This window comes from Mercenaria mercenaria, chromosome 17 (genome assembly GCF_021730395.1).
Source record: "Mercenaria mercenaria strain notata chromosome 17, MADL_Memer_1, whole genome shotgun sequence".
Taxonomy (NCBI): Eukaryota; Metazoa; Mollusca; class Bivalvia; order Venerida; family Veneridae; genus Mercenaria; species Mercenaria mercenaria.
The window spans coordinates 70,331,417-70,353,197 of record NC_069377.1 but is presented as its reverse complement, the minus strand read 5'-3'; the positions used below and the strand labels follow the sequence as shown (position 1 = coordinate 70,353,197).

Sequence of the window (21,781 nt, the reverse complement as noted above, 5' to 3'; positions counted from 1 at the left end):
TAGCTTAAAATTCTAGCTTGGTGAAATGATTTGATATTTTTACAAAAGACCACCAGATGCAATGAATAATCGATCCATACAAAAAACTGCATGAAACTCCTTTTTCTAATGTATCCTGCAGTAAACAGTCGAAGGTAAATGTGCAAAGTTCGTTAATTACAGTTTTGTATTACAAGAACTCGACGTAGAAGATCACTATACGACGCAAACGATGCAAATAACATATAAAATAATTATAGAGGCTGCGTTTTTGGTACGTGGCATTCCCTGTTTGATATTTGTCTTTGTTTTTTATTATTATTTTCCAGTTCAGTACAGTATTTCTTTCAATTCCAAATTTGAAAAGACAGCTTTGATTTTGTTCCTCTTCTAAAAAGACCCCCAGAGCCCGTAACAGACAATATTCTGATGACGCGTGCATTATTAAATATACTAGTGTAACAATTACATTGTGTTTCAGTACAGTTGAACTAAATTGCCCTCTCTTAATAACAGCATTTGCCTATTTGCGCGACTTAAACGTTAATCAAAATGTCATTAAAGAGGTGTTGTTACTACTCCAAAAATGGAGAATGTTCATATATACTAATGTGTCGTAAGTGTTTTTCGTTAGATTTGCTTTTCGTTATTTTTTTCTAAATTTCACAAGATGGACTTACACTAATGATATAACTTTTAATAAGCTTTTTATATACAATCAGTTGAACTAGAATATCTGTTTGATATGGAGAGTAAGCAGAAATAATTATTTTATATGTTATTTGCATCGTTTTTTGTTTTTTTTTTTTTTTTGTTTTTTTTTTTTTTTTTTTTTTTTTTTTTCTTTTGGGTTTTTGTTGTTTTTTTTTGTTTTTGTTGTTGTTTTTTTTTTTCATTATTTTGTTTGATTACAATCAATACAAGCACCTAAAATGTCTTTTACAAGCATCTTGTGGATTACAACCGCCTTTAAGTACTACATTGGCTTGTTTAAGGTCAGTGACCCGTTATTCTATTTTTTTATTGAGCGTACTGTATTTTACACATAATAGGTTAAATGGCTTAGATAAAGACTAACTGAATTGACCTATATAAACTTATAACATGTAGCTTGACCTTTTTTGTACTTTTGAAATAAACGTACTAACCTTTGAGAGTATAACATGCATGAAAAAATGTCCTCTAGAGTTTACTTCTTAATTATTAAATCGAGTTGTGAAACTTGGATTTTTGCGCACTGGATGTAAATTTTGTTGGTGTTCATACGTTCATTGTTTTCTCAGGAAGAGTGAGACAACGTCCACTTTCTGTGATAGATGAAACTTTACATATTGAACTTCGTCCATCTACATGTGCTCGGTTGACTATCTAAACATTACAAAATGGAGCTAACGTGGTACCCAAAATTTAGTTTAGCGCGAGAGACGCGGATTCAGCTGGACGTTGGAAATACGGAAAATATCACTAGTACAGTTGGGGCCGATTAACAATATTTTGTAGGTAAGGATCTTTTTTGTTATTTGTTTCATTTTATTATCATGTGAAAAAATGGAATTTTTGAGAGAGACACTCGATCGTATTCTTATACAATGTACGTTTCCGCAAACTGTGTTTTGAAAAGAAGAATGTGTGCATCATTTAACGAGTCAATGTTTGCAATCAAACAACTGTTGTACACTATTGCGCTAATGATTTCGAACTTCCAGTTTGAAATATTGCTTTTATTTCGATGTAAATGAGATGTGGAACCAAAATTTGTAGTCCTGTTTGGCGACATATAACCTATACCGTGTTGGTGCGCCGTAAAACCCAAATAAATAAATATTGAAATATTGCAGTAATTCCAAACACGGGATCCTATTCTGTTATAAGGTTTTTTCAATATATCAAATAATATTAATCTATATTTATAGTCTTTTCCATTGGTCTAGATGTAGTCACATGATCAATTATAAAAAGTCGTATTGACTCGAAGACGGAGCCAAAAACATATTGACCGCCAGCTGTGACGTCAAAACAACTGTTGCCTTTTAAGTTCGGTCGATATGTGGATTTATCGACCTGATAAATCCACATATCGACCTCACCAAAAGGCAATAATTGTATAAGATATAGGAGATAACAAAACAAAGACTACCATCTTTAAAATCCTTAACTTCTCAGTGCTCAGCATGCTTAAACTCCAGACGGGGTACTTGAAGGCACAAAACAAAGTCGAAGACATAGTATTTGTAAAACCCTTTTCGGTCTATAAACCTAAATAAATCAATAATGCCAAGTTAATAAAGAAATAAATACTTTCTTTTATCCTACCTTCATGCAAAATAAAGGCAAAAATCAAGGGGTCAGATAAATTTTGCTTTATATGGTCAGTGACTAAATAAAGCTTGGCGGACTAATTTTTGGATTTTTTTTTAAACGACGCCATCTTGTTTTTGAGAATAACTGCTAAAAGACATATTTATGCAATTATTTTCATAAACGCGCTTTTATTAGGTATGTGAGACCATCACAAATGTATAGTGTATGCATACCGTACTTGCAATTACTACAAAAAGTTTTTATAACGGAAACTCTCGAAGAAACGGAAAGTGACTCATGTATAGCGTTTGTTCAGAATTTTAGCTTTCTACACGTCAATCTAGGAATATATTGCATCTGTAATGGAGTGTTATTGAATAAAATCATCGAGGAAACGGTTTGCCTATTTGTTTTGTCAAGCAGCGATATGGCGTGTATATAAGTCTCGTCAATCGTTTTCTTGGTGAGGATGGGCAATCCGACATTCAACTGAACTTCGGACAAAACTTCACTTGGCAGCAAATTAAAATTATTCTTTAATGTTCAGCAGAACAGAGAAGTCAGACACAAAGCAGAACAAGGTTAGCCTTTGTTTTTCGGTTCTTATTTTATTATATTTTTATTTTGAAGACATGTTTCTGTAATGGTGGGGCGTATTAATTTCTGTGCAAGACAGACTCCGATCTAGTTGGTGGTAAATTTTGAATTTTAATTAAAGAATGATTTTAGATCAGAAGGTAGGATAAATAGAACATTAGGTTACTGTCTTATAAATTTAAATTTATTAAGTTCGTCTACGAAAAAATAAAAGTCTCGGCAGAGCCTCGACTTTTATATTTTCTCCGACTCGCTTAATAGATTTAAATTTATAAGACAGTAACCTAATATTCTCTATTTAACTTCAAAAACATAGTTACAGTATTGCGCTTGTCACATTTCATACTCGAAATTTGTAAACAAACCAGAAAATATGCCAAAAAATGCAGGAGAAATGGTATACAATTTTACCTAATAGTGCTGATGATTACTTATATCATGTGAAAGAATGACATAAAAGACTGTTTAAACGTTAGAAGTTGATTATGTTTATGCAACCGTCTTTGAAAATGGGGGCATATAGTGTTACTCATGTCCGTGTGTTCGTCCGCGTGCGTGTGTGTGTGTGTGTGTGTGTGTGTGTGTGTCATTCAAGACCCATACCTCTTAAAAGGTCAAGCTCACATTTAGTAGTAAAACATTACACATAGAAGTAAAAATATTTACATCATAAGTCGTGGCCAGTCTATAACTTTTGTACGAATGGATGGATATTCAAGTAACTATAGACTCAGACATTTAAAACGTTGTGTGCAAGACCAAAACTCCGAGCTCAAAAGTCGTTACCTTTGGAAGTAAAAGGTTTTATGTCTTTAATTATTTTTTTGTATGAATTGATGAATATTCATATAAATTGACACAAACATTCACCATTACGAAGTGATATGTTGAGTGTAAGGTCTACAACCCAAGCTCACATGTCAAGATTACACTTAGAAGTCAAAGATTGTACTCCATTTTTCTTGTTCGGTCTATAACTTTGTTGTTTTTTTATACACATAGATGGATATTCAAATAACTTGTGTCAAGTGCAAGTGTCTAAATCAAAGGTCGAATTCACATGTACACACTTACAAGACTAGCAAGACATAATCATTTAAAGGGTAAATAAATATGAATGGCCATTAGCTCAACTATTCGAATAATAGGTAGAGCTATTCACTTGTGCATTCGTCGGCTAAGCGTTCGCGTCTGCGTCCAAGTCGGCCTCGCGCCCGAATCCCAATTTGGATAAAGTTTAATATAGGCTGTATCCCGATAACCACTTGTAATAGATCGAAATCTCACACACTTGCCCACTGTGCTGATCTTACATGCAGTGAACAGGTCTTATAATTCTGTTTTGCTTTTTATAAAGTTATGCAAAGTTATTTAACATTTTTACAAAATTATGTCCCTTTCTCGAGATATGTTTGGTATGTAATCTAGAATCTAAGTATCAGCAAATGGGAACAGAATGAAACTTCACACACGTGTTCGCTGAGATCAAGTTCCATAATTCTGTTTTGCAATTTTACAAAGTTATACCCCTTTTACGATTTAGAATATTTGGTTAAGTTTTTTATGTTAACTGGTATCTCAGTATACACAAAGGAGTGTACATTAGACTAATTGTACGAGTTAAAAAACAATCAGAATGACATCAAGAAGTGTTTTACTACACCAGAAATGGAGAATGTTCCACTGTACTATTTTCTAAAGATGGAGTTACACTGATACTTTGATATGGTGTTTCATACAGTCCTTGTTATATTTTCTAGTTCTTTTTGTAATCATAGAGTCCATTGACTGTCCGTATAACAGAGAATTTCACTTAAGTCAGAAGAGTGTTGCATTAAATTACCCCTAGTGATGAGACTCGATCTAGCCGATTCTACAGTCTATGCAAAACATCAATGACTGGTCGTACCCGGTATATATTGCTGTCGTCGTCGAGATTGCTTTCAGGTTAAAGTTTTATGGCATTATTCTCAATAAACTAGTGCCTCAATCTATAAATAAGGATAGTAAGTAAGAAGGTATACACCTGTTGTTTTAAGGTTAGTAACCTGATAATATTATGAATAGATTCAACGTGCTCGGATTAAATGAATCGACCTAAATAAATCTGTAACATTTTCAAAAAAGAGACAGCTTCACCGTTTACTAATCTTCAAATAAAAGTATATGCCTTTGACCGTTTAACATTCATAAAAATGTCATCTAGTGTAGTCTCCCGGATTATTACATGGTGTTGGGAAAGTTTGGTTTGTACGCACTGAATGTAAACTTTGTTGGTGTTCATACGTTAGTGGAACAGGAAAGCAACATGTACTTTCTGTACAGTATAGGCCTTAACATAACGTATTCGTCCTTCGTTGGTGTTTCAGCAGAACTGTTTGTTGCAGTCTGATATACTTACATGTGTTGGTAGACTTTAGATATACTATTTTTTGGAAGATAATACCTAAATATGACATTTATTTTAGCGTGAGTTCTTTAGACTGTGACAGGCACATTAATTTAGAGTGACGTAGGTAGTAGGCCTACATTTATCGTTGTGGTTCATTTAAGGTTCTTTTTGTTTCAAGTTTACAAGTTTATTTGCGAAATGTAGGCCACCAGCCCATACACAACTTAGCTACACAAGAATAACAAACATGTTGATTTAATTGTTATATTATCATGTGAAAAGAGAAGCACCTCCATTTACAGTATAAAAAGACATACGTGTGATCGTTTTTTTTTTTTAATAAGAGCATACATTGCGTTATTTAACGTATTTAACAAGTAAATGTTTGCGATCAAAGAACTATTTCTTTAATTTTTTTTTCTATTCTCTCTTTTAAGACATGCATACATATTACACGTGTTCTTTGATCGATTCTGCAGACCCATCAAACAAACAAAAAAAAAGATATACAAAACATTTCCAATTATTTCCCGCCCAGTTTTGCTTATAAATTTATATTATAGGCCAAAAAAGTGTATCATCTTTGCATGTTAAAAGATGAAGAAAACAAAAGCATATAAAAGTGAAAAATAAAATGTAAAGCTGACACCATTATAAAAAAAGAATAAAGAAAGAAAAATAGATTATATCCATGCAGTGTGATTTCGAGTAGTTTGTTTTAATATTATAATGAGAATAAATACTACTTTGCAATTGTGCTCATGACTTCGAACTACCAGTATGAAATTTTGTAGTAATTCCAAATGATATATACTGCCAGATGACCCTTATCTGTGTTTAAGGTTTTAAGAATATGTTAAAAAGAAAACAATACAAAGACTATCATCTATACAATCCTTAACTCATTCCTATTTATGCAGCGTTTGACAAATTATTTTTGATGCTGAGACTTCGAAGTGGGTACTTGAATTGCACAGAATAAAATCCTAAGAATTTTAATATAACCCTTTTCGGTCAGTGGTTTAAAGTAGCATATTTAACAAAATAAACCAGTTACATTCATAAAACACAAATACAAAATCGTTTTTGCTCATGTCACATTTGATAAATAAACCCAAAAATACGTCACAGTGCAGGAGAAATGAAATACGATGTAAAGATAATTATTACTTTCAACGCCATTTCTAACCCCACACCTGGTTTTATTGTTTTATTTCTGCCTAATTTTGACAGATCTAAATGGAAATTAGACACAGTGTTTAATGATCAGTCAGAATGAAATATAACAACAACAAATGAGCTCAGATTCATTGAGCCATCACAGTTGCAATAAGGTAACCTTAAAATAAAAAGTCACAAAATGAGTGCAACTATGTGCTGGTCGCAATGCGGCAAATAGTGCCATCTTCAATGCATATGACAATACTGAGGCCAACGCTGCACTAGATATCGGATACTAATTACTTGTTTCCAGAAACATTCACGAGTTCTGCGGTGGAGATTTTGCGCCACAATCAGCGGTGCGATATTAATTAATACATATGTTTCTATGTAAATTTTAAGCATATTCATTTTATTAATAAAATTATACATATTTTTCTCGTTTGACTGGGTAAATTTTAAAATTATACACATAAATATACTTTCTGATGCCACGTCATCCATTACTGTGGTGTCATTAGTGAAGCCAAAAACCTGATATGAAATTTTTACTGACAATGTTTAATTTTTTACTGACGATGCACTGCTGTTATCTGAGATTTAGTAATTATGTGTGATTACTTCACACTTAGAGGTAAATATTAAACATAATGAATTGTATGCTGTCTATTATTTTTCATAAGAATGGATGGATATTCAAGTACCTAGGCACAAACATTAAACATAACTAGACAATGCGTTGTGTGAAAGACACAAACTCTAAAATAAAATCTGGAAAGTAGATCCCTCGGAAGCACCGAGCTTAAAGGTCATGATGACTCTTAGAATGAAATAAAATTATGTCTTTAACTTTTGTATAAATTGATGAATATTCATATAACTTGGCACAAACATTCTAGATACTAGATGATGATTTGGGTGTAAGACCTACTACCCTAGCTCAAAGGTCAAGGTCACTCATAGAGGTCAAAGACTTAACTCTATTTCTCCTGTTTTGTTTTGTATTTTTAGACACAAATATGGATATTCAAATAGCCGTTTGTAAGACGAAATGTCAAATGTATGACTTAGACTGCTGAATCAAAGCTCAAAGATTTGTTTTTCATTTTTCTTGTCTGGTCTGTAACATTTATGTGCATGAAAGGATATTCAAATAACATAGTGCAAACTTTCGCTGTAACGCCAACCTAACAAATACATATAATGTAGTAAAAGCCCCGCGTAATCTCTTGGTGATAACAAAATAAAATGTTTTTCGCTGAGGGAGCGGACCTGTATTAACAACTAACATATGTATAAACCTTTCTACCTGAGATTTGATATTAAATCACTGGTATAGTAATTCTTGATTATTTCGTGAATGCTCAGTTTTGGCCTCTTCTTTTATGTTCCACTAGTTATGTTTTTTACATTAACCATTCCCCATGCCTGTTTATTTTCCATTTTTTGTTCAGGTAGTAAGTGTCATATGATAGGCATGTTTCTGTAACTATACAGTCTCTAGTGGCAATAATGTAGGTACAATCACTATATCCGAATATGGTTATTTTACAATTTATTAATTAAATAGTTGCATATTCTTGTGACTATGGTGTAATTTTATAATCACTATTCTCCTTAATTCTTTATTATTTTTGTACCAGAATGCATTGATTATCGTCACAATTCGATAGTCTGTGATAGGTGAAAATGGGCAGTTATAGTACCTGATCCAGTATCCAGTTTCGTCTTAAATACTACTTGTATAGCTAAATTTTCTAATACAGACATTATTACTTTTTACATCAGTCGGTTTTCTTATCATAATTGTCAATTCCTAATGGTATTTTGTAAAATTTTCATATAGACCCTTTGGTCAGTATACAGTTTACTCATACTGAAATACGGTTGTGGTACGGCAGGAAAGCTACACTCCGTGCCTTCCGGTGTACGAAGCAGACGAAAGAAATTATCAAGTTTATGTAAAGTAGTATGAATTGAATGGTTTTATTATGATTTCATTGCTATTTGCTCTAATTATTATAGTCAAATTTTCTTTAGAAATATCTATTTAGACTGTGAAATGTGCATGCTGCCTCTGTGAACACTGCGCCGTAGTGTAGTCATGTTCGGATATAATCCGCCAAGAAAGGATACATTATAGAAATGGACTGTATGTGATGATATAGAAATTTAGAAGTAAAAATGTCATTGAACCTGTTCAGAGGTATGTGCCATTTCATTTATTAGCTATTTGATTAGGACTGGGATGAAATGTTTATGTAAATATTGTGAAAATCAAGAATAATCCACAGGCTATATGGTTACATTCGTTTCTCGGATATGTGTTCTAATACATAAGACTGGTATGTAGTGCTCGCGTACGGTCTGGTACGGCCTACGGGGCATTAGCCTGAACACGGAACACAGCAAGAGTGATTTCCCTTGGCGCGGGCAGCACGAAAAGACATTGCTGGTGTTGCTAGTCAATATTATTTGGCTATTGTCCCGAACAGCATAAAGTACAGACTGATTCCTCCTGGTAAATTTCCCACAGTTACAATATTGGTGGCAGCGGTTCATTTTTAGCCCATATTTCGCCGACCAATAAATCGCTACCGAACGTCTAGTTTTAGGCTTGGCCAACTTGCCAGTCTAAAAACGGTTGTGACTTGTGTTGGAAAAGGGACCGGGTGAGACGTAATTGAATTTAGTCGATTACGTTCTTGGTCTAAAACACTTATTTAAGTGTTATAGGTTGAATAATTGAAAAATTATTCGACATTTCCAGACAGTTTGTTGGGACTTACACCATCGGAAATCCTATAGTTGGCATTGTAGTTTACCTTTGTTGAAGCTTTAGGATCCTTAAAAGAATTTTTTTGAATCATTCTGGAATTGAAATAATTAAATTTATTTTTGACTTTGTTGTTGTTATTTTGATTTTTATCAAAGATGTCACAACAAAAGAGTCCAGAAGGTAAGTCAATTACATTTGGTATTAGTGCACAAGTGGTTTCAATTAATTTTGCTACCCTTGAGCAATTGAGAATGATACCTGGAATTAATACAAAAATTGCCAGTGCAATTTTGTTGGTGCGTGAGGCAACGGGGAACATAACCCCGGAAGTCTTGTCCATGCTGTGTCGTAAGAAATTTACAGAGTCTGAGCTGGGTCGAATTGATTTTACCCAGAATAAACTATGGCCACTTCAGGACAGTGATAAGGAGCCTGAGGCTAGAAAAAAGCCCTGTGCCTGGTCACATGTTAAGACCGGAAATACTCTAGCTAGGCCTGGGGACTTGATCACCCCTAGACCCAGAATGCATGCTGTATCTTCTGGTATGCACAGGCCATTATTGAAAACTCCAGCTGAATTCCTTAGGACACCAGCATCGGACAGGAATAAGGTATCGTTACCAGAAACGAAACTGAATTTCAACCTTGGTGAAGGTAGCACTCCTTTTGGTGATGATGGTAATGCCAATGCAAGTAGACCATCATCAGATGGGGGAGTGGGAGCCGACTATAGTCAGCTGGCAAAGAAATTAAGTTCTTTGCAAAAGCATTTGGCATTTGATGGTAAGGGCAGCTGGGAAGCTTTTGATTTAAAGCTTTCCAGATATGCTGAGACATGCGGATGGTCAGATGCTGAGAAATTTGAGGGCTTGTGCTGGTGTCTTACTGGCAAAGCTATGGACTATTATGTACTGATACATGATAGTGGTGAGGTGAACTCTTACCAGGGTTTACATAGTAAGCTTGAGGCGCGGTTTGGTGAGCACGAGTTGCCAGCTGCGGCTCAATTGCAATTTCAACAGGCTTGCCAGGAAGAGGGCGAGTCGTTAGATGATTTTGCAGATCGGCTTATGACACTTGCAGAAAGAGCGTTCAGAGGCCTGCCAGATTCATTTATGACTAATCAAGTCATAAGTCGTTTCTGTCAGGGCCTGTTAGATAAGGATGCAGGCCATCATGTGTTTATGCTTGATCCTATGAGTATCCAACAGGCCAAGCAGGTAGTCCGTAAATACCAACAGGCACACATGGCTATATTTGGTATGTCAAAGCACCAACCTAAGCCGTTCGAAGAGGAGGAATTGTGCGAAGAGGAGGAACGTATTTTTGCAGTGGGAGAAATGGCCGGTAGCACACAAGGGGCACCAGATAATAGGACTGTCATGGAGGCACTTAAGCAATTAGAGCTTAAATTTGAAGAAGTTATGACAGTCAGATCCAGTAGAGGTGAATCTGGTGAACTACCATAGAGGCTTTATAAAAGCAAAATCTGTTTTATGCTTTGACAGGCAAACTTCGGTTTGTGTGGCGGGGAGAGTGGATCAGAGCTTTTGAAGTTTTGATAAGAGGCTCTGATGCAACCGCCTGGGTTAGCCTTGCTGATGGGGATGGATGAGTTTATGCTTTACACCAATGCATGGAATAAATAGATCAGTGCATGGGTACCGTAGGTCCAGGTCGGCAAGGAGAAGGTCATTGCATATGGTAGTTATGGTAGTTATGTTCTTATTTGGTAAACTGTATTGTACGGAATGACCACTCAAGTTTAAGGTGATTCATCGGGTTCCAAGAGCCTCAGGGTTAACTGGTGAGACGGTGGTCGGAGGAGCTGTCTCGGTTGAATATTGTGCTGCAGCACGGGATAGGTCGTGAGCATGATAAAGCTAAGGCAATGTCTTGAATGCCGGTTGGAGGCATTGCAATGAGTATCATGCTGGGACACGACTGGAGCAGTTACCTTGTTGCAGGTGTAATTACTGTTAAGAAAGACAACGAAAGTTGGGGTCCTTAAACCTTGTAGACGACGCAGTGCCGTTGGTCATAGGGTACACCGAAGCTTCCATCATAGAGCGTTTGATGGACCTAGGACCAACAAGGGCATGGTACGACTGTCTACGGGTATCTTGATGTAGACGACGCAGTGTCGTTGGTAAAGGGGTTACCTGGAGTTTACATCACAGAGCATCCGGAGAACCTGAAACCAACAAGGGCATGGGTACGACTGTCTACGGGTATCACGATGGAGCCACAGATGACACCGAGGGTAAGAGTGGCAAGCCAATCCTTACAATAGTAGTCTCAGATGCGGGATGACCCTTCTGAGAAAAGTAGTCTACCAGATGCTGGTATGGATTTAGACTACTGTGAGGTAGTAAGCTTCTTTGTGGTAGATATGTTTAAACATGCTGTTGTAAACATGAACATGGTGACCACAAGGAGGGTTGTGACTGAGGCTGTTTAGGGCCTCGGTAATCGGTAAAACAGTCACGTCTGGACAGTCAGTTCAGTGCCTACTGTAGGACAGCCAAGTTCACAGTCTGAGGTCCTATCCCCGGAAAGGACAAACAAAAGACTTGCCGTGCTTAAGGGTGCGACAGGTACCTCTGACTCTACAAAGGGTCTGGGGTCTAGCCTTCAGAATTCCATCTCGGTACCGGATCAAGGAGCTCTGAGGGATAAAGTTGGACTGTGTAGTTGGTGGTTCTTAGTGGTGGAGCTGAGTGAAGTGTTGAAACAGGATGAGAAATTGCTGTTTGTTTTGGATTGGTAATGAGAAAGGACAGATCCGGCATGGTCCGATCTGTTTCGTGCCAGTCCAGTAGCTGAGTCAAATCGGTAAAACAGGGAACAATTTCTTCTGTTAGATTGTGTTTATGTTAGTGTGACTAAGGTCAAGATGACATTCATCTTGGTATGCTGAAAAGTCTGAAGGAGGAAGCTATTGAACTTAGTCATGGCTTAACTTCTTTGGGACATCGGACTAAGAAACAGATTAGTCAGGTGAAGCCTCGTCCTAGAGACCCTTGACGAGGAACATATGGCCTCACACAGTTTTACTAGGATAGGGCAGGCACCGCAAGGCCCTGTCACAGAGGAGACTTGAGCTCTGCTTGGACTAGCAGTAAGGTTACCTAGGCCCCCACTGTTAGGCAAAGCTCAGGTAGAGGCAGCTGTGTGAGGTTGGGGTCAGCCGTCTGTTTGACTAAAGGTTGTTTATTAGTAAGAGTTCGGCTGCTGACCATTCTTGGAGTACGAACTGTTCTTATGATAGCATTAACTATCTATAGAAGAACTGAGTCTGTTTAGGCCATAGGGGCTGATCCTGGTGCACTATGGATGCTTAGATCCATGGTCGCCGGTAGCGGTGGTATTGTGGCTGAAGTGACACAATACTAGTACTGGTTAAACCCAGGAACATCTCATATTTATGAGCAAGAGACCATGGTATACTTCCATGGTCTAAAGGACCATGGTATACTTCCATGGTCTAAGACACCATGGTCTACTTCCATGGTGTAGGACTACCTCCTTTCAATAGGACAGGGAGGAGTGTAGTGCTCGCGTACGGTCTGGTACGGCCTACGGGGCATTAGCCTGAACACGGAACACAGCAAGAGTGATTTTCCTTGGCGCGGGCAGCACGAAAAGACATTGCTGGTGTTGCTAGTCAATATTATTTGGCTATTGTCCCGAACAGCATAAAGTACAGACTGATTCCTCCTGGTAAGTTTCCCACAGTTACAATAGGTATTTAAGTTTTCATAGTGTCTGTACACGTGGCTAAAATATTTTAAAAGATGGATGGACTATTATTTGTTTATTGTGTTATACGTTACGGTTTAATCGGTTTAATCAACAACACTCCCCCCCCCCCCCCCCCCCCCCCCCCTGTTTTATTTTCAATAGAAACTAAAAAATATAGATAGTAATTTCAGCTGTTATTACCCATAAAACTGGAAACTAAAATTAAATAATAGCACAGTCTGCACTAAGATAAACTAAATTTTATAAAACAACACTCCCCCTGTTTAATTTCACGAGAAACTAAACAATATATGAGGAGCAAATTCAACTGTTGCTAACCATTCAAGCAGAAACTAAAATTAAAGAACTGCACAGTCTGCACTTAGAAGAAACTAAATTTTATAGACCAACACTCCCCCTGTTTTATTTTCAAGAGAAACTAAAAAAATATAGATAATAATTTCAACTTTTATTGCCCATACAAATGGGAACTTAAATTAAAGAAAAGCACAGTCTTCATAAAAAGAAACTAAACAATATAGATAGAATCTTTACTTTATTAAAATATTCCATTATCCTTTGTTTGTGTCTTCTCCTTAGTCAGTGTTGTCTGTTGTGCTGATTGCATTTTGAATGTGTGGCATTAGAGTGCCGAGCGTTTCAGCTGAGTAAAACATTATTTAGACAACACAAGGGGAATTATGCATTTTAATATATAAAATCCTTCTGTCCATATTCCTTTTTTATCTATTAAAAATGCAACTGAACGCTTCTTTAAATAATTGCTAATAAAATCCAGCAATTATCTTTTTTCTGGTTTTATTTTGTTACTTTTGATAAAAACATCATAATCATTGAATAAACAAACTTGTAATTTCTCTTTAAATAAATATTAAGTTTTAAATAATTATTTTATTGTTGAGGAGTGAGAATTGCTTTGCTATAAGAGTTATAAATTTAATTGGCCAGGAAATTATTAAACATGACTGAGCGATCAAAATTAGTATATTTTCAATTAAAATGATTTTGTGTACATTCTGAAAAAAAACAACAAAAAAAACAGCACTTCAATCAATAAAATGCAAAACACAGGAAATAACCAATTTATCTGTAGGCAATAAAATTTATGATTCTCTGACAATAATTAGGCTACATGTCAAGTCTACGGGGGTTTTATGGACCCTTATCAGAGTGGACCAGACAGGATCTTGTATATTGGGGATTAAAAAGTCTGGTATTTGGGGGGGGGGGGGGGGGCACTTATATAGGAGATTTTCTTTGCCTTTAAGGCACCACTACATTTTCACAAAGAATGTATAATGTCATATATTCTTGTTTTTTTTTTCCAGCACAGGCTGAACCGAATGATAGTGTCTGTAGTGCTGGCTAAGGATGCATGACACCTTATTTTACTTTATTTTCGTTTCCTATTAAATTAATACCTTAAAAATATATATATAAAACTCACTACCTTAGGACTGCTACTTTAAATATTAATTTCAATACCTTAAAATGTATGCAGATCGCTGTCTGTAAACTGCCACCTTTAAAATTCTTGAATATTTTAGTGAATACTGAATTGATAGAACTGTTAATTCTGAATTAATTTTGTATTATAACATTATCAGATTGTGGTGGTACTTGATGCTTTAGAGTGGTAGTGCTAAACTATTATACTTACTTCATTTGAACATTCGGATGCGGTGACTTTGTGTTTTTACATTTAAATTTGGAATATTTGAATGGCACTTTTCTGCGTGCCAGTTCATTCATTTTATTATTACGGCTTGATGTTGCAAGATTCATGAATACAGGGTGAGAGTCCCTGTCTATAAGGGCCACGCCAACCTAACAAATACATACGATATTTAATTATTTAAAGGTGAAAAAAATATCACGGTGAGGATGCGTACACGGATATTGCCATTTAGTGATAAGGTATTTTCCGAAAATGTGACTATTTTTCGTCAGCAAGGTAAGTAAACCCCCGATTTACTATTGTATTACTGCTATAGAAGAAAAGAGCATTCCTTTTAATAACCAGATACCGTGTACTTGCTCTCACAAGCGTAAAATGAGTCAGTCTTATGTAGAACCGCTAAATTTGTGATAAAATGACAACTTTTTCATTTGACAAATGCATGCCGTGAACACATTTCTCCTGATACAATCAGCTATTTGCATTGTGGGGAAAAATCTGAACCGAACAATTTATTTAGTTACATACAAAGAAATAATATGCGAAATTTCAGCTTTGTAAATGTTCAAATGACGGAGAAATCGGTCATAAATGAGCGTCGATGGTGTACTGTGTATTGAGCTTTCAAAGTAATATTTGAACTGTGTATTGCAGTTTCGTGTACTGAGTATTGATATTGAAAATCGTGCATATTTTCAGTATTAATGGCCATTAAATAGACAAGGCATGTAATGACACTGGCCCAAATGATAGAATGTCTTTTTCTGTTTGCAGATGGCATTAGACTTCACAGCGAAAATAACAAGCAGCAGTTTGAACACTAAAATTACAACTTACAATTACAGCGGCATGCCAGTAGTCAATCCGAGAAACTGTCTAAAGACTAGCCATTGCCAGCCACAAGTGCACCTGTGAAGTTCTTTAATAATGTAACCCAGGATATGATGACGATGAGACTGGAAAAGGTCTCCCCTTATAAGAAGAGCAAACATGAAAATATGTAATTCTGTTGCCTTTAAACTTCGAAGAGATATAATTAAACCTTGGTCAATAAATGGCCCCTATTGATTTTGGTGTCAATAATTCAAAGGTCAAGGTCGTAGGGGCTTTGAACTTTTTAAAGTGGTTTCTCCACAATAGCCTTAGACTCATTTGACATAGAACCTTCGAACTTCTAGTTTCACTTGAAAATTTCTTACAAATAATATAGTCAAAGCTATTTTATTGCTTTACATATATTGTTCTGAAAGGTAATCAGTTCACCACTTGCTTCATGCGGTGTCATAGCATTGAGTAATTTGTTTTAAAAGTAGGAGGAAACAGTGCCATGTGTTACGCTTGAAATATATTTTGCACACTTCATTTACAAGATATGCCATTTCTATGCACATAGTTCGTTATTACTTTTATGTGCCAACTTCCATGTTGGTAAAAATAGTATATGTCTTGTCAAGGCCAACATTACAATAACTGTATCAATTATCGAAACGACCAAAAACTGACTTGAAGATCATTCCGAATTTATACACGTGTCAATTCATACTGTTGAATGTAAAGTGTTTATGATCTTTATTATTTTATGAATTTGTGTTCACGTTTCAAGTTTGTTTAATAAATATTTTAATGAACATGAATATTAAAATTTGTTCTTTTATCAAAGTCATACATAGCTTTTAAAATATTGCTTGTCTAAATAATGTTTATTAAAATAAATCTGTCACAACAGAACCTATTTCAGTATAAATGCCCAGTTATTTATATGGGAGTAATGTACTCTCATCACATTTATGCAATAACAAGCTGCTTCTTCTAATGTAAATAAGTCTTCGTCTGTCTGGCTTTTTACTTTCCTCTTAATTTAGCGTCAGAAACTTGGTCTCTGTTATGCAAGTTTGTTTGTTTTGGGTTTAACGCCGTTTTACAACAGTATTTCAGTCATGTAACGGCGGGCAGTTAATCTAACCAGTGTTCCTGGATTCTATACCAGCACTAACCTGTTCTCCGCAAGTAACTGCCAACTTCCCCACATGAATTATCAGAGGTTGAGGACGAATGATTTCAGTCTTTTATCAAATCGTCACGGAGAACATACGCCCCGTCCGGGGATCGAACTCGCGACCCCGCGATCTGTAGACCGACGCTCTCCCTACTGAGCTAAGCGGGCGGGCTCTGTTATGCAAGTATTTGTTTAATTGTAAAATCCTCGGAAGAGTTTTAAGCCTTTTGTTCAAAACAACTTGCATTCTCTACTATACCTCATATTAACCAAGTTGTCGATGGAAAACATCTTGCGACGTCAAGAAATACAGAAATCTACATCATTTAAAGAAAACTTTCTTTGGCAAACAAACTGATTCACCCATCTATTTGGCACATTCTTTCAAAGACTGTATAACTATGTATACCCTTCTAAAACCCCGGCATTCCATGGAATAGCACTCTGTGTTTCATTGAAGGTTCCATGTACATCTACGGGTGTCTCTAAATTTCATTCTGGTACTGGTAGCATGTGTAAATGTTCAGTTTTGCTAGAGGGCGCGGTAGGTAGCATGAATTTCCACTGCCGTCCATGAACAGGCTCATCACAATTTGCCCAAATCAAATTTGTCTTTACAACCTTTTTGAAGATTGTTCACTCTGTCGGAAATTGTGCCCTTGTGTAAGTGGATTCCTTTTTGAAACATGTCTTTTAATATTTTCTGAATCTACAGTATGTTTTCTGCATTTTTTCTCTGCATATTTCTGGTGTTATCTTGTAATTTACTTGTTTGCGGTTTTGGTCGTTAGCGTACTATATTATTTTCATCATTTGGGTGGTGTTCAAATGACATGCAATGGCCTTAAACTCGTTCGTCGAGCTATACACACACATAAATAAGTTGAATTTGCAAAAAGATCACAATATAACAATGCTCAACAGCACATAGCATAAGAATAGAATATACATTTACAACTGGTAAGCATAACATAAATTATTGCCCACTGTTGCACTATTGTGACTGTTGGTTACGATTTAGAGCTTATTACATAAAGTACAACGAAGTAAACGCTATAAATATCAATATAAAAACATCATCTATCTTCAGGGCTAAAGACATTACTGTTTTGTACTTTGAAAAGGAAATGATAATGCACATTTTGTAAGATTTATTCTATAAAATTCAGTGATAATGTCAACATTACACAGTACAGTAAAATGTGATACAGGTCAATACACAGTACGTATATTTTCAATACACAGTACACCATCGAAGCTCATTTATGACCGATTTCTCCGTTATTTGAATATTTACAGAGCTGAAACTCTGCACATATTTTCTTTGTATGTAACTAAATAAATCGTACGATTCAGAATTTTCATAGTTAACTATGGCTGCATATTTCGGCAACAACATATCATCTCAAGTATGTCAAATATTTTTTAAATGTAATTTATTCAGTTAAATAAAGTTTCATGATATATATGAGCCGCGCCATGAGAAAACCAACATAGTGGGTGTGCGACCAGCATGGATCCAGACAAGCCTGCGCATCCGCGCAGTCTGGTCAGGATCCATGCTGTTCGCTAACAGTTTCTCCAATTCCAATAGGCTTTAAAAGCGAACAGCATGGATCCTGACCAGACTGCGCGGATGCGCAGGCTGGTCTGGATCCATGCTGGTCGCAAACCCACTATGTTGGTTTTCTCGTGGCACGGCTCATATATATCCGCAAAAGTATCATAATAGTACAAAACTGCGTTGCTAATAAATAGACAACGATATGCAGTACGTACTTAATAACACTATCGGTCTTTTCCATCCGTTAAGTACACGTGTATTAAGCGTTTTCTATTCGACCGACTTTTCATTAATGATATCTCACCGTGACAAGTTTTTGCACTGTTAAGTGGACTTAAAAACACCTATTAGTGTCGCTGTATGATAGTATAATATGCCGGTCCGATTGTATAGCTAGGCGCCTTGTCGTAATTGGACACTTACCTTAGTGTTTTATAAATTCACCATGTGTATGAAATTGCTCTAGTCCGGATCAGTTGAAGCCACTGTTGATTTATGAAACTTTAATGTTTGATTATGATTTACAATAGGAACATCTCAATTTCTTTTACATACCTCTTATATACTTTATCATCTAGCAAACAACGATCTTAAGTGTAATGTGGCCGCTGTCATATATCTTCTAATGTTGTTATATTTCCTGGTCCTATTATATGGAAAATGGAGCCCATTCAAGTATTTATATAGTATAAAATATGTCTTCAGCCGGGGCTTGTTGCACATTTCATTACCTCTCACGATCAAAAAGCTTCTTTTTTTTTCGTTCCTTTTATCTATTTTATGCCCAATATGAAATGACCGACGGGATTTTATCCGTCGAAGGCGTGACTTTACGGCTCGGTGTTCAGACCCACATATCAGTAGGGGCAGATATTGAGTTCAAGGCCATTTGTCCTATACTGACATCTAAAATGATATAGAGTTTTTTACAAATTATTTCGCATTTTATTGCAACGTGCTGGATTATATATATTATGTAAAGAGAGAATGGACTTCTGGTAACGAGACCTTTTATTTCTTTCCCAATAAAAGTACGCGTTATCAGTAAAAACAAGTTGTGAAAGGTTGGATATTACATTTTGTTGTTCATTAAAGAGAAAGATACCTCTATAATGTTCAGTACTAACTCACCAACCGACTCTATGTTTCCGAATGATCCTCTTATAGATTGTATCTGTATCGGGCACAGGGATGTTTGTTGCATAATATTCGACTGAATTTTGGTCTATTATTTTGGGAAGATATCACGTTCAGTATCAAATTACACCGAATATCTATATTTAGTATTGCGCAAGTTATTTATGTACACGTAAGGTGATTCACCTTGACATAGAAGACAAGCAATACATATTTATCATATTTTGGTGGTGGATTTGCGCTGTTTGTGGTAAGTAATTCTTTATTATTTTCTTCTATGTTTTTTTTTTGTATATTAAGAAAATAAATTTACAAGAGAAGCTGCTCCAATTAAATACAAAACCAGTTCCTACTGGCAATATGTAATGACTGGCAGGAACATACATATTTTTGAAAGTTTGATATGCAGGTAGATACCAGTAGATAGATTACCCTTTCTGGGTATTTTGCGTATTTGTGCCATTAACAGACATGTGTTATAATAATTCGCAAGCAATTCTGGGTATTGCAGTCATTCTTAATTGTGAAAAAGAACAAGCAAAATAAAATAAATATACAGATGCCGTGTATTTAGTTTTTATAACGCTAGCATTGCGTATACTACAACATCTTTTTGGATATACAGTTCTTTTATCAATACAAGAATTTATGATGAGAGAGATCATTTAATTAAATAAATTCTTAATATTGTAAACACCCCTTCTTTAGATTTAGAAGTAGCATCTTATTGGATATATTTTAACCAGGTTTTCAAAAAAAAAATCTGGTTATTAGATCGCCGAATGATGTTGTCTGGGTGGGCGGGCGGCGTCAACTTTTGGTTTCCGCTCAATAACTTCAGTTAGGAGTGACCGATTCAAATTAAATTTGGAGTCACGGTTACTAAAAAAAAAAATGGCTTCCATTCAATACCTTTAGTTTGGGTACACTTATTATCAGTGTAGTTGGTGCACACCCTGGTACCGACGCTCCTTAGTACAGATAGCACTCGCACATACAGCGCTCGATAAGCGATTTTAGAGGAGCGGTGGTGTAAATATTTCTTACTGTATCTCCGGTAATTCAAAACTTTTTGTAAAATGAAAGATATCTGCGCCCTGATGAATAATTGATGACTATGTTCTGTGAGTGTCACAACATTTCATCTTGAAATAAACAAAATACGGCGAGTTAAACGTGAACGTTTGACTCAAAAATGTCAAATGTCAAAAAAAACACGTAAAATACTCAGTAAATACTCCAAATGTATTCATTTTTGATACAGTATCGTATAGTCATGTCTTCCTACAATAACCAGTTCAAATTCCAAGCCTTAATTTGTTATAATTAAAGAATGACTCGGTGAGGGGTTTCAAAACGGCACTCACATGGCACAGGTGTGTATTTTTTGACGCTCAAGAAGTAGAGCTAGAGAAAAGTCTTCAGAAATGTAGACCTTGTTGTTGTTTACTCTCAGTGTGGTGCTTGTATGATCATAAATCTTTATACCGTTAAAACACTGACTCCTAGAAGTCGATCTTTTTATGTTTAAACTTACGGTGACAATATTTTAACATTATTTTTTATTAAACAGGTTCTTGAAAACTGATCAATGCTAAAATTTAATATGTCCTGGGATTTCGTTGAAAAATGAAAAACGTGCTTCGAAACATTCATATGACTCAGAAGGATCAGTGGACGGTAATGCTTGCAAGAAGATATGTGTGTGCCTGCGTGCGTTTGTGCGTGCGTATGCGTTTGGTTAAACAATATTTCAGGTCAGTCTCAACGTTTTTGAGTAACAGTATAATGTTATGAGCATCCGTACGAAATATATATATAGAGCCATGTCGATACTGAAATCTTAACAACAAGACTACGGGGCGGTGTTGCAAGAAAGAGATTAAAGTTCACCACACTGCATAAATGCCAATCATTCTGTAACGTTAAGCAACATCTAACTTTCTGTAGCTAGATTTAAATATCTGATAAATACCTGAACAGTATAAGCAGTTAAAGTCCTTGATTTAGCATATAATGTTTTCACTTTAGCAAGTTTTTGCATGCGCTATTTTTGTGTGTGTGTGGGGTGGGGGGTGCGGGGGGAATAAGTGTTTGATTATAGACTTAGTAAAACTCATTTATAACGACTGACAAGTTTTCTATATTTTTTTTTATTCTAATTTTAACAATTTACCATACGTCTACATTTAATGTATAATAAATGTTGAACTTCTTACGAACAATATTTTATATTTTACATTTGGACTGATGCCAACAATTTTTGGACTGTTGCCAGAACCAATCTCTATTTATAGTAACATTTTTTCATCAAAGTCGTTCACATTTTATATACTTCAGTGTAGAAATTTCTTTGTATTTTATTCTGATGAAGGTCATTATATGACCGAAACCGGTAGATCTTATTAAATTAGTTAACCATACCCGGTGTT

General features: G+C 35.7%; 1 protein-coding gene across 2 annotated transcripts in view; it reads left to right on the top strand.

Moving 5' to 3' along the window:
• LOC123537398 (uncharacterized) overlaps window positions 1-21,781 on the top strand; it is an 84,209-nt gene that overhangs the window by 11,581 nt on the left and 50,847 nt on the right. Inside the window, exon 2 of one of the 2 annotated variants that reach the window (XM_053528562.1) lies at window positions 1,263-1,479. The gene's annotated coding sequence lies outside the window, so the exon portion shown is untranslated. Of the gene's footprint in view, window positions 1-1,262; window positions 1,480-19,448; window positions 19,600-21,781 lie in introns of those variants that run through there. The other variant, XM_053528563.1, reaches the window with a different exon arrangement.